This window comes from Balaenoptera acutorostrata, chromosome 18 (assembly GCF_949987535.1).
Source record: "Balaenoptera acutorostrata chromosome 18, mBalAcu1.1, whole genome shotgun sequence".
In the NCBI taxonomy this organism is placed as follows: Eukaryota; Metazoa; Chordata; class Mammalia; order Artiodactyla; family Balaenopteridae; genus Balaenoptera; species Balaenoptera acutorostrata.
In genome coordinates this window covers 40,020,047-40,032,424 of record NC_080081.1, presented here as the reverse complement: position 1 = coordinate 40,032,424, position 12,378 = coordinate 40,020,047, and the positions used below count along the sequence as shown (strand labels likewise).

Sequence of the window (12,378 nt, the reverse complement as noted above, 5' to 3'; positions counted from 1 at the left end):
ATGCCAATAAAATGGACAACCTGGAAGAAATGGACAAATTCTTAGAAATGCACAACCTACTGAGACTGAACCAGGAAGAAATAGAATATATAACAGACCAATCACAGGCAGTGAAATTGACATGGTGATTAAAAATCTTGCAACAACAAAAGCCCAGGACCAGATGGCTTCACAGGCGAATTCTATCAAACATTTAGAGAAGAGCTAACACCTATCCTTCTCAAACTCTTCCAAAATATTGCAGAGGGAGGAACACTCCCCAACTCATTCTACAAGGCCACCATCACTCTGATACCAAAACCAGACAAAGATGTCACAAAGAAAGAAAACTACAGGCCAATATCACTGATGAATATAGATGCAAAAATCCTCAAAAAAAAAAAAAAATCCTCAACAAAATACTAGCAAACAGAATCCAACAGCACATTAAAAGGATCATACACCATGATCAAGTGGGGTTTATTCCAGGAATGCAAGGATTCTTCAATATACGCAAATCAATCAACGTGATACATCATATTAACAAATAGAAGGAGAAAAACCATATGATCATCTCAATAGATGCAGAGAAAGCTTTTGACAAAATTCAACACCCATTTATGATAAAAGCCCTGCAGAAAGTAGGCATAGAGGGAACTTTCCTCAACATAATAAAGGCCATATATGACAAACCCACAGCTAACATCGTCCTCAATGGTGAAAAACTGAAATCATTTCCACTAAGATCAGGAACAAGACAAGGTTGCCCACTCTCACCACTATTTTTCAACATAGTTTTGGAAGTCCTAGCCACGGCAATCAGAGAAGAAAAATAAATAAAAGGAATCCATATTGGAAAAGAAGAAGTAAAACTGTCACTGTTGGCAGATGACATGATACTATACATAGAGAATCCTAAAGATGCTACCAGAAAACTGCTAGAACTAATCAAAGAAGTTGGTAAAGTATCAGGATACAAAATTAATGCACAGAAATCTCTTGCATTCCTATACACTAATGATGAAAAATCTGAAAGTGAAATTAAGAAAACACTCCCATCTACCATTGCAACAAAAAGAATAAAATATCTAGGAATAAACCAAACTAAGGAGACAAAAGACCGGTATGCAGGAAATTATAAGACACTGATGAAAGAAATTAAAGATGATACAAATTGATGGAGAGATATACCATGTTCTTAGATTGGAAGAATCAACATTATGAAAATGACTCTACTACCCAAAGCAATCTACAGATCCAATGCAATCCCTATCAAACTACCACTGGCATTTTTCACAGAAAAATTTCACAATTTGTATGGAAACACAAAAGACCCCGAATAGCCAAAGCAATCTTGAAAACGAAAAATGGAGCTGGGGTAATCAGGCTCCCTGACTTCAGACTATATTACAAAGGTACAGTAATCAAGACAGTTTGGTACTGGCACAAAAACAGAAACATAGATCAATGGAACAGGATAGAAAGCCCAGAGATAAATCCACGCACATATGGTCACCTTATCTTTGATAAAGGAGGTAAGCATATACAGTGGAGAAAAGACAGCCTCTTCAATAAGTGGTGCTGGGAAAACTGGACAGCTACATGTAAAAGAATTAAATTAGAACACTCCCTGACACCATACACAAAAATAAACTCAAAATGGATTAAAGACCTAAGTGTAAGGGCAGACACTATCAAACTCTTAGAGGAAAACATAGGCAGAACACTCTATGACATAAATCACAGCAAGATCCTTTTTGACCCAACTCCTAGAGAAATGGAAATAAAAACACAAATAAACAAATGGGACCTAATGAAACTTAAACGCTTTTGTACAGCAAAGGAAACCATAAACAAGACGAAAAGACAACCCTCAGAATGGGAGAAAATATTTGCAAATGAAGCAACTGACAAAGGATTAATCTCCAAGGTTTACAAGCAGCTCAATAACAAAAAAACGAACAACCCAATCCAAAAATGGGCAGAAGACCTAAATAGACATTTCTCCAAAGAAGATATACAGATTGCCAACAGACACATGAAAGAATGCTCAACATCATTAATCATTAGAGAAATGCAAGTCAAAACTACAATGAGATATCATCTCACACTGGTCAGAATGGCCATCATCAAAAAATCTAGAAACAATAAATGCTGGAGAGGGTGTGGAGAAAAGGGAACCCTGTTGCACTGTTGGTGGGAATGCAAATTGATACAGCCCCTATGGAGAACAGTATGGAGGTTCCTTAAAAAACTAAAAATAGAACTACCATATGACCCAGCAATCCCACTACTGGGTATATACCCTGAGAAAACCATAATTCAAAAAGAGTCATGTAGCACAATGTTCGTTGCAGCTCTATTTACAATAACCAGGACATGGAAGCAACCTAAGTGTCCATAATCAGATGAATGGATAGAGAAGATGTGGCACATGTATACAGTGGAATATTACTCAGCCATAAAAAGAAACGAAATGGAGGTATTTGTAGTGAGATAGATGGAGTTAGAGTCTGTCATACAGAGTGAAGTAAGTCAGAAAGAGAAAGACAAACACAGTATGCTAACACATATATATATGGAATCGAAGGAAAAAAAAAAAAAGGTCATGAAGAACCTAGTGGCAAGATGGGAATAAAGACACAGACCTATTAGAGGATGGACTTGAGGATATGGGGAGGGGGACGAGTAAGATGTGACAGGGTGAGAGAGTGGCATGGACATATATACACTACCAAATGTAAAATAGATAGCTAGCGGGAAGCAGCTGCATAGCACAGGGAGATCAGCTCGGTGCTTTGTGACCACCTAGAGGGGTGGGATAGGGAGGGTTAGAGGGAGGGAGATGCAAGAGGGAAGAGATATGGGAACATATGTATATGTATAACTGATTCACTTTGTTATAAAGCAGAAACTAACACACCATTGTAAAGCAATTATAGTCCAATAAAGATGTTAAAAAAAAAAACAAAAAAAAAAACACAGTGAGAACTAGGAAAAAGTGCTTACACACCAACCTGAACCAGAGAATTAGAGAGGCTCATTGGAATTTTCCTTATCTGTAAATTGATGGGTTTAGAATATATATGCTCTTCTTTTTTGTAGTTCCTACACTGTTTGTTTGTATTTTAAAGCCTTGAACATATAGGTACAGTGAATTAAGAAGCATTGAGAAATCTGTAGAAAATAGATGAGAAGCCTTTAAATGACTTGATGGAAAAGGTTTTGGTGAGTTTAGGCTAATAATCATCTTCATCATACATTATATCATTTATATCTGCTTTACGTAGGGTACTATATGAAGAATCAGAATATTCCCATTAATGACACCAGGCTATAAAATTAAATTATGTTTGGTCATCAGATTTTACCAAGGAAGAATGTAATGGTTAATTTTATGTGTCAACCTTGCTAAGCTATGGCATCCAATTACGTAATCAAATTCTAATCTAGGTGTTGTCATGAAGGTATTTTAAAGATTTGATTAACATCTATAATCAATTGATTTTAAGTAAAGCCTAGATACTGTGGATGAAATTCACTCAATTAGTTAAATGTCTTAAGAGCAAAAATTGAGGATTCCTGGGGAAGAAAAAATTCTGCCTAAAGACTATAACGTGGACTCCTGCCTGAGTTTCCATCCTGCCATTCTGCCCTATGAATTTCAGACTTGCCAGTCCCTACAAACATGGGAGCCAATTTCTTAAAATAAACCTCTTGATGTATGTGTGTATTTTACATTTATATTAATTTTTTATATGTTTATCCTATTGATTCTGTTTCTCCGGAGGACCCTTACTAATAAAAAGGGTGATTTACATAGTCATCATTATAGAGCAAATTTACAATATTTATAATTTTCTGATTATTATAAAGGTATAGAAAGTCACATGGTCATAAAATGTAACCGTCAATTTAGGAGAAACATATATAAAGATAATCATAATTGAGTGTTGACAGAATATCTTTATTTTCCAATAATGTTATTCTTCCTTTTATTCCATTTCTACATACTCATTAACATAATTATGTTCTTGAGGAAGAGGATTAAATCATCTTAAATCAGTTGCACATTAGACTGTGAAAATCACTGACACATTATTCTTTCATATCACTATAAGGTAGAATAAAATAACCAACAGTCTATGTAATTTACACCTCAAACATGTAGAGTTAACCTTCCATATCTGCAGGTTCTACATCATTGGATTCAACCAACCATGTATAGAAAATAGTCAAAAGAAAAATTCCAGAAAATTAGAAAAAACAAATTTGAATTTGCTGGGCACCTGTCACTATTTACATTGTATCAGTTATCAAAGAGATGACTTAGAGTATAAGGTAGGATGTGCACAGGTTATACGCATATGCTACATTTTATATAAGGGACTTGAGCATCCATGGATTTTGGTATTAGAGGGGGCTCCTGGAACCATACCTAGTAGGATGACTGTATATGTAATCTGGCCACGTGCTGAAATTCTTTTCAGTTTGACAAATGAGTATTTGTCCCAAAAACTAATTAAATGCATTTTAAGGTAAAGAAGGAAAAGAAAAAAGTCAGTTGTAAAAAATTTTTTTTTTTTTAATAAAAATGTTTTGGTGAAACAAACAAACAAACAAAAAAAGTCAGTTGTATTAAAGGTATTTTAAAAAGATACCTCTCAACCATCTTTTCTTTTAAATAACCTGTGCTATAAACAAAACACATAAAATATAGAAATGAAACATGGTGATGTCATGCTACTAGAGCTTTGTCTCTAAGCAAAAATCATCTAGACCCAAGCCACCCTCTGTGAGGCATTCGGGGAATGAGACAGAAGGTGACACAGCAAACTTCCACCTCCTATCACACCCTCACCTCCTAGTCATGTCCAGAGGGGCCACCACACAGTCTGAACAGCAGTTGAATACATGTAAGTTCAGTATAGCAATGCCTGATTCCATCGTTCAGACACAGAATTAGAAATGTATAACTACTGAATAATTTTCTTCCTATTCAGATCCAGATTAATCTTTATATTTGTGTTATACAGGGTTTTGATGCCTTGTTTTAAATAGTGACAAGCTCCCATGACCACAGGGACAAGGTTTCTCTGCATTACCAATCTTTCCCTAGCTCCTATCACATTGGATCCAGAATTGTATTGCCAGCAAAAACTTAATAATAAATGACAATCACACTTATAATATTGACAAAGGGAAATGCCCAGCTCTTACATAAACTTCTAAATTAATCAAACACATTCAATCAACTTTAGTAAGGGCAGTTTTATGCACACACACATACACAAACACACACCCCCTTCATATGCACGTATACCTACATATATATGAAAGCACAATTCATTTTTATTTAGGCAGATTCAATATTCCCTAACCAATTTGAGTAACAGACAGTTTAGTTTAAATGCAATTGAATATAAAAATGATTTGAGCAAGCCTAGATGTCCTTTACATTTTTTGTTACCCTAAGATTATATAATTATATTGAATAAGAAAAACATGAAATATATTTAGTTTATTTTACTTGATTTGTATGCTGATTCTTTTGTTTGTTTTTACTGTCACTTAAAAATCAAGATAACAGAACAATATTCATTTTCACTGAGAAATCTTGAGGTTTGTTTCTCCCTTAGGGAACCAGAAATGGAACATTCTAGTATTGATTAACCTATCCCTAGATTTTCATTCTCTGAGTTAAATAGATGTAAAAAAATATATATATATCAATGTAGTTAACAAAAAATTTCAAGAAATGTGATAAAAAATCAGTCTTGCTTTAATTAGATGATGGTATATCAGTTTTACTTCTGTATCTAATAAAATTGGGCTTCTATAATTGACAAATTATATAAACTTGCTATCCCATAATTACCTCAGTCTTCAACTCAGTTACTCATAACACCAACTTTATAGAAATAAAACTTAACTGATAACTTTTAAACTAATCAGTTATTATTTGCTATGTACACAGCAGTTGCTAAGAAGCCTTTATCCACTACTTAGATCAACCTAAGGCTTATGTATGCTGTGGAACTCTGTACAGCCAAAAGTGTCTTAGGAGCATTTATTCTTAATTTGAGGATATTACATGCCCTAGTGAAAAAAGAAAAAACAGTATTTTTACATTCTCCATTTGATAACAATGTGGTTTTTTTTTCTTCTTTGTCCAAATCAAGAGAATCTACTAGGCTACATTGGGAGATTAAGGTTAATTAAATTGACTTTCTAGTAACCATTGTTATTCTTTTCCACTGAGCTATGCAGTAGATTTTCTTATGGGCATAAAGGTGACAGCATTCTGCACTACTTCCAGTATTGGCAAGAACCTTCCCACAGCCCTCCTATATTTGTTTGGGATGCAATCATTTTCCTTGATCCTGATAAAAGATAAATGTGCCTATGTATAACTTTCCACTAATTTTACAAAAGGGTAACAAAGAACTACCATACTACTGTTTAATAACTTGTGAAATAAAATTTTCTTGGAGTTACTGTAACTTTAAAAAGCAATTTTCCTATTTTCTTATCCATATAGAGCAAGGTTTATTAAGTACGTAACACAGAATGCACATTTAAAAAAAATCCATAGTCAAATTGATATGTTAATATATAAAATAATTTCTGGAGCTTTTAAAATAATACTTAACTATAAAATGATGACCTTAAGAACATTATAAATTGTAGGAAGCTTTATGGTGTGTGTGTGTGTGTGTGTGTGTGTGTGTGTGTGTGTGTATTAGTACCTGTTTTTCCACTTAGTACCTGTCTTAATGTTGAGAAGAACAATGATACCTTCTTCAGTGTGTAATGAGATGTGGTATACTAAAATTTAACATTATGCCTTTGAAATAGACATTTTTAACTTTGCAATATTAGAGCCTTATAATTCAAAACATTCCTCTATTTTTAAAAGATCTATTCTTATAAAAATTATAAATGCAAGGTTTTTCTTCTTCTTAAAAAATTTTACTTTAATTTATGAAAATCTTGCCTTTGGAACTGTTTCTCGTTGCGATCACAACTATAGTGATATCTCCTTTAAATGGCCCACATTTGAATATTATAGATTTCATGGAAAATTTATTTGAGCTTTTCTAAAGTGATTATAAATAGTGTTCCTGACATTAACAGTTTCCCCTTTTATGTTTAAGAGACTCTGTTCCAAAGTAACCAGAAACTGAAAAGTATCTTTCATTAATTTGGTCAACTATGACATTGATATAGCTTCTTCTATTAAAATAACATATGATTAGAAATCAGGAATAAATTTTGAAAGCCTTTTTGGTTTGCACAGTTAAGGAAAAATATACCACCATAATTGAGAAAAGAGCCAAATTTTTCTCAGCTCACTGCAATTAGTCTTATTCTATTTGCAAGACTCTTTTTTTTTCTCCAACATATATTTCTTAAATAGCTTTTGAAATTTTTATATATACATATATATGAGAGAACTAGATGGAAAAGTATTGTATGAATTTACATGGGAATATTTTTCCACTTATAAAGGAAACTTATGTCCTACATGAAAATAAAACATTTTCAAAATGCTTTTGATATTTGTAGATGTATTTTCCAAAAAGTTTTTGATTACTGATATATGCCCTCTCATTAATTCAAACAATTGTTTTTAGTTTATAATGAGGACAAAATTATGAGACTAGTAGAATGCAAAATATAAATAAAAGATAGTATGTTTGCTTTTGTTTCTATTTTAAGCAGGGAGGATTTATATAATTTAGATTAAGACAGAAAAATGGTACAATTTTAGATTTAACAAACAGTTGTTATAATGCTTAAATTGTACCAGGTGCTTTACATATATTAAGTTATTTAATTCTTATAAAATAAGAATATATTATTAAGGAAGTTCTATTTTTATCACCATTGTACAGAAGAAGAAAATGAGGGGCTTCCCTGGTGGCGCAGTGGTTGAGAATCTGCCTGCCAATGCAGGGGACACGGGTTCGAGCCCTCGTCTGGGAAGATCCCACATGCCACGGAGCAACTGGGCCCGTGAGCCACAATTACTGAGCCTGCGCGTCTGGAGCCTGTGCTCCGCAACAAGAGAGGCCGCGATGGTGAGAGGCCCATGCACCGCGATGAAGAGTGGTCCCCACTTGCCGCAACTAGAGAAAGCCCTCGCACAGAAACGAAGACTCAACACAGTCATAAATAAATAAATAAATAAATAAAAGAACGTGAATTTCTAAAAAAAAAAAAAAAAAAAAAAAAACTCGCCAGGTCCAAAATGGCATTCATTTAAAAAAAAAAAAGAAGAAAATGATGCACTCTGGAATCCCTCTAGCTGACCAAGTTCATACAACAGATAACTGGCAACCCTGGTTTTGGAACCAGACATTCTGCCTGGAGAGGCTGTGACCATGACTCTGTGTAACCTCTCGGATAATTCAGTTTTACTCTCCTTATGTTATGTTGTTTATTTGTAAATGTTCAATAAATTTCAATTACCTTTATTATTAAATTTCCTATAAAAGATACAGGTGAGAGATAAAAATGGGAAGAGATTAAAATTTAATTTGTCAAATATTCCTTAAAACAAAGGGATATTTGAAATAATTTTTTTTTAGTGCTATGGCACTTAATTAATTAATTAATTTATTTATTTATTGAGTTATAGTTTACTTACAATATTATATTAGTTTAAGGTATGCAACATAGGGTTTCAGTATTTTTATATATCACACAAAATACAAAGATTTTAAAAATATTGATGATATTCCCTGTGCTGTAAATTACATCCCTGTGACTTATTTATTTTATAACTGGTAGTTTGTTTGCTTGTTTTAGAATTTACATAATTACCTTAATTAACAGGTGAAAAGAAGAATCTTTACAATATATATTAAAATTTTTATTTTTTCCCAGTATCTTGTTTATCTTATTTCTTATTCTTACTACTTTGTGTTTACTCCTTTTTATAAAAAAGCTTTCCAGCTCTTACATATTTTATCCATTCTACCATTTTTCTGTTTTCTGCTGTGTCCTCTTTTGTTTATTAATTAATTAAAATTAATTATTGATTTCTTCCTTCTCAATTATTTGACTGTATTTACTCTTCCTAATTTCTCAAGTTGAATGAGCAGTTATTAATTTTCTTTTTTATTTATTAGTTTAATAATTTAAGGATCTAGGTCTGAGGATTGACTTTATGCCCACCTTTAATGTATGTATATATACATATTTAATGTTTTGATATGTGATATTTAAATTTTTTGTAATTTTCAAAATGGCATATAGTTTAAAGTACATCTTTCATGCAGGAGGCATTTAATCCTGTTCCTAACATCTAATTTTACTGTATTCTGTTCAGAAGACCAGGATTCACAATTTCTGTTTTTGGGAATTTATGTATTCTTATTGTTACTCACAGATTAATTAATTGAAAATTACCTGGTTTATACACAAATCTCTCTCTGGTCTTTGTAACAACTAATAAACATGCCATTGGTATTCTTAAAGATGATCAGAATTTTGGCAATATAAATATTTTTCTTTGTCCTAGACAATTGTTCTAGTCAATTCTAAAGAGTTTTACTTGATTTTAAATAATGTTCTGGATAGGTATCAACATTTTGTCTTTCTTCTGTATTTAAACATAAATTTATTATAGTCCATGATTACCTTAATTTTGTATTCCCAGTGCTAAGTATTGTTCCTAATACATAGTAGGTTTTCAATGATAAATGTTTTGCTTTTGTTTTTAACATATTAGTAGTGAAATAAAATAAAGGTGGTAAATAAATTATGTCCGTGAAAAGGAGAGCAAAAGGTGAACAAAGTCATCAAAACAGTAGCTTTTTATTGGTCAGAGATACAACCTAGATAAATGACGTGAAGCATGAATACATTATTGTAAACTATTGGATCATATTTACGAAACAGTTTGACTTGAAAAATTAACTCAGCAAAATTAGGAATTTTTATCCAAGTGAGTTTTCCATTTTAGATATTTCTAGTGCTCCTGAAATGACCAACATGAGTATCTACTCTCTCCCTGTGACGACTCTTTAGCCAGGGTTATGGTAAACCTAAACCAAGTTGCATGATAAATTTGTGATTTGATTTTAATAAATATAACCATTTGCATATCAATAAATTATTTTCATCATTTCCTAAAATGTTTTCCACAAATACTAGTTCTATGAGATTGATTGATTGATTGATTTTATAATAGAATATCTGTGGTTAAATATGTTTACACATCACATTTCCCTCTGGAAAAAGTATAATGCAGATTAGCATATTAGGATGTCTTCAAAGTATTTGAATATAGAAATCTGCTGAATTTTGTTAAACATAGTATTCCAAAACTTACTCATGTATATGATTATGGAATTAAATACATTGTTATAAACCACTGAGATAAATCAATACATACATACAAATATATCTGTGTGTATCAGTACATATATCTATATAGTAAACTATTTTAACATGGAATATACTACATTGGAAACAAAGGTCCAAAGGATAATTTAGCACTAAAGCTTTTAAAGATAGTTGACAAATCAAATTAATTTTTATAAGAATCTGATGATCAAAGATCTAATCTAAACTTTAAGTATATTTTGGGGGTACTTGTAAAGCTGATTTTCTTAGTTATATAGTGCTAGTTAAAGAAATTAATAGATGAGTCTATGGCAAATGCCACTTAAGATTCATGGATATAATACTATTTTTTCTTGAGATTCTTGAGTAGAAAACAAACTGTAAAAACATTAATTAAAAGAAAAAACAATTTTCATCTTAAAATTTGCCTTCTATAAGTAGCAAAAACCAACCATATTTGAAAAAAAATCTATAATTCAAATCATTTTTGTGTGTAATGCACAGGGATGAATTTAATAAAGGAGATTTTTAACTCTTTAATTTTGAGTTATTGATATATATAATCTATATTCTTGTCTGCTTACTGTTGGGTAAATTGTTTTTGTATTTTACAATAATTTTTGAATGACTGAAGCTTAAGGGATAAATTCAAGTAATGGAATACCCTGCAAAGTTTATTAAATTCTTAGTAAGTAATAGAATTTAAAATCCCATTGGTGTTCTTATATAAAAATTATTGTATGAGTATTAAATTATAGTATGATTATTAATACTTTATAAGACTTCTCCGAAACAAATGAGATACAGATACTTCTGGATTTCCTTCAACATCCTTTCTCTCTATTCCATAAAAATACACATTTTGGTTGGCCACCACAATATATTTTCCAGCTGTCCCTTCGGCTAAATGTTAGGCAATAGATTGTAAATAGAAGTATGTATAGGATTTTTTTGGCCTAATTTTCATCCTCTCCACCATCCTCCTGCCTGAGTTTTGGAGCTGCTCTCTTGGACCTTCCGTTAGACGCAATACATCGTGGAGCAGCAAGTATAAAGAAGCCTGTTCCTGTTAGCACAAAGACCCACAGCAGCCTTGAACTTTTATACGTAAGTGAAAAATGTATTATTATTTTGTTAATGTCACATGTTATTTTGGGTTTCATGTCAGTTGCAGCTAAACCTCATCTTAACTAATACAGAATTGTTGGAAGGGAAGAGGGATGATGCTGACTAAATAGCCTGGCATTTTTATCAGTCATTCTTTACCTTTTAAGTGATTCAGGAGCACACTAGAGAGACATTGTATGCTGAATGTTTACAACATTACAAATGATACTCTACACTAATATCCCTGATTTCTCTACTACAACTTGTTTGATTAACCCCCCTTGACACTATTCTCAATTGAGGGAAAGCAAAAGTAATTCATGACATTTTCAGAAATGTGGCTAATCTACTTTCACAAGCTTGTCAGCTGGGGTTTCAAGCTCAGGGTGACTCTGCAGTTAATTTTTTTTTTTTTTCCTAATTTTCTAAGGGAAGAAGAGCTTTTCTAGTAACAAATCCTTCCCTTTATGTTGGACAAGAGTGTCTTTTCCTTGACTTGCTGTGTAACCTCCCTAAAATAAGCTTGGAACTAAGATCCCAAAGGATCATATCCAATTTAAGCCCTTCCAATTTAAGCTCTCTCTGCCAAAGGGAGACTAGATGGTTATTTTTTACAGTGACAGACATGAGCACAATACATCTCACTGAAGAAGAGATAGAGAATATGATTCATAGCCTTCATATGATTCATAGCACTCTCAGCTCACCAAGGAAAGAAAATGCATCTGGAATCACATGCCCTTTTGCTGTTCCTTGGCTTTCTCTCCATTAGAAAGAATTAAATTAAAAAGAATTACAAATAAGGTGGCAACTTAGAGGAAAACTGGGAAGGAGGGCATAACAGGAAATTAAAGATTTCTAGAACTCATGTCAAATTTAAGGCACGCTCATAGTGACAGCTAGTCAATTTTTAAAAATTCTTCATGTACTCTCTAT

At 32.4% G+C, this 12,378-nt stretch overlaps 1 protein-coding gene across 2 annotated transcripts in view; it reads right to left on the bottom strand.

Annotated features, from left to right (window-relative positions):
• Positions 1–12,378, bottom strand: part of PCDH9 (protocadherin 9) — a 979,957-nt gene that overhangs the window by 255,713 nt on the left and 711,866 nt on the right. The gene's annotated exons all lie outside the window — the stretch shown is intronic.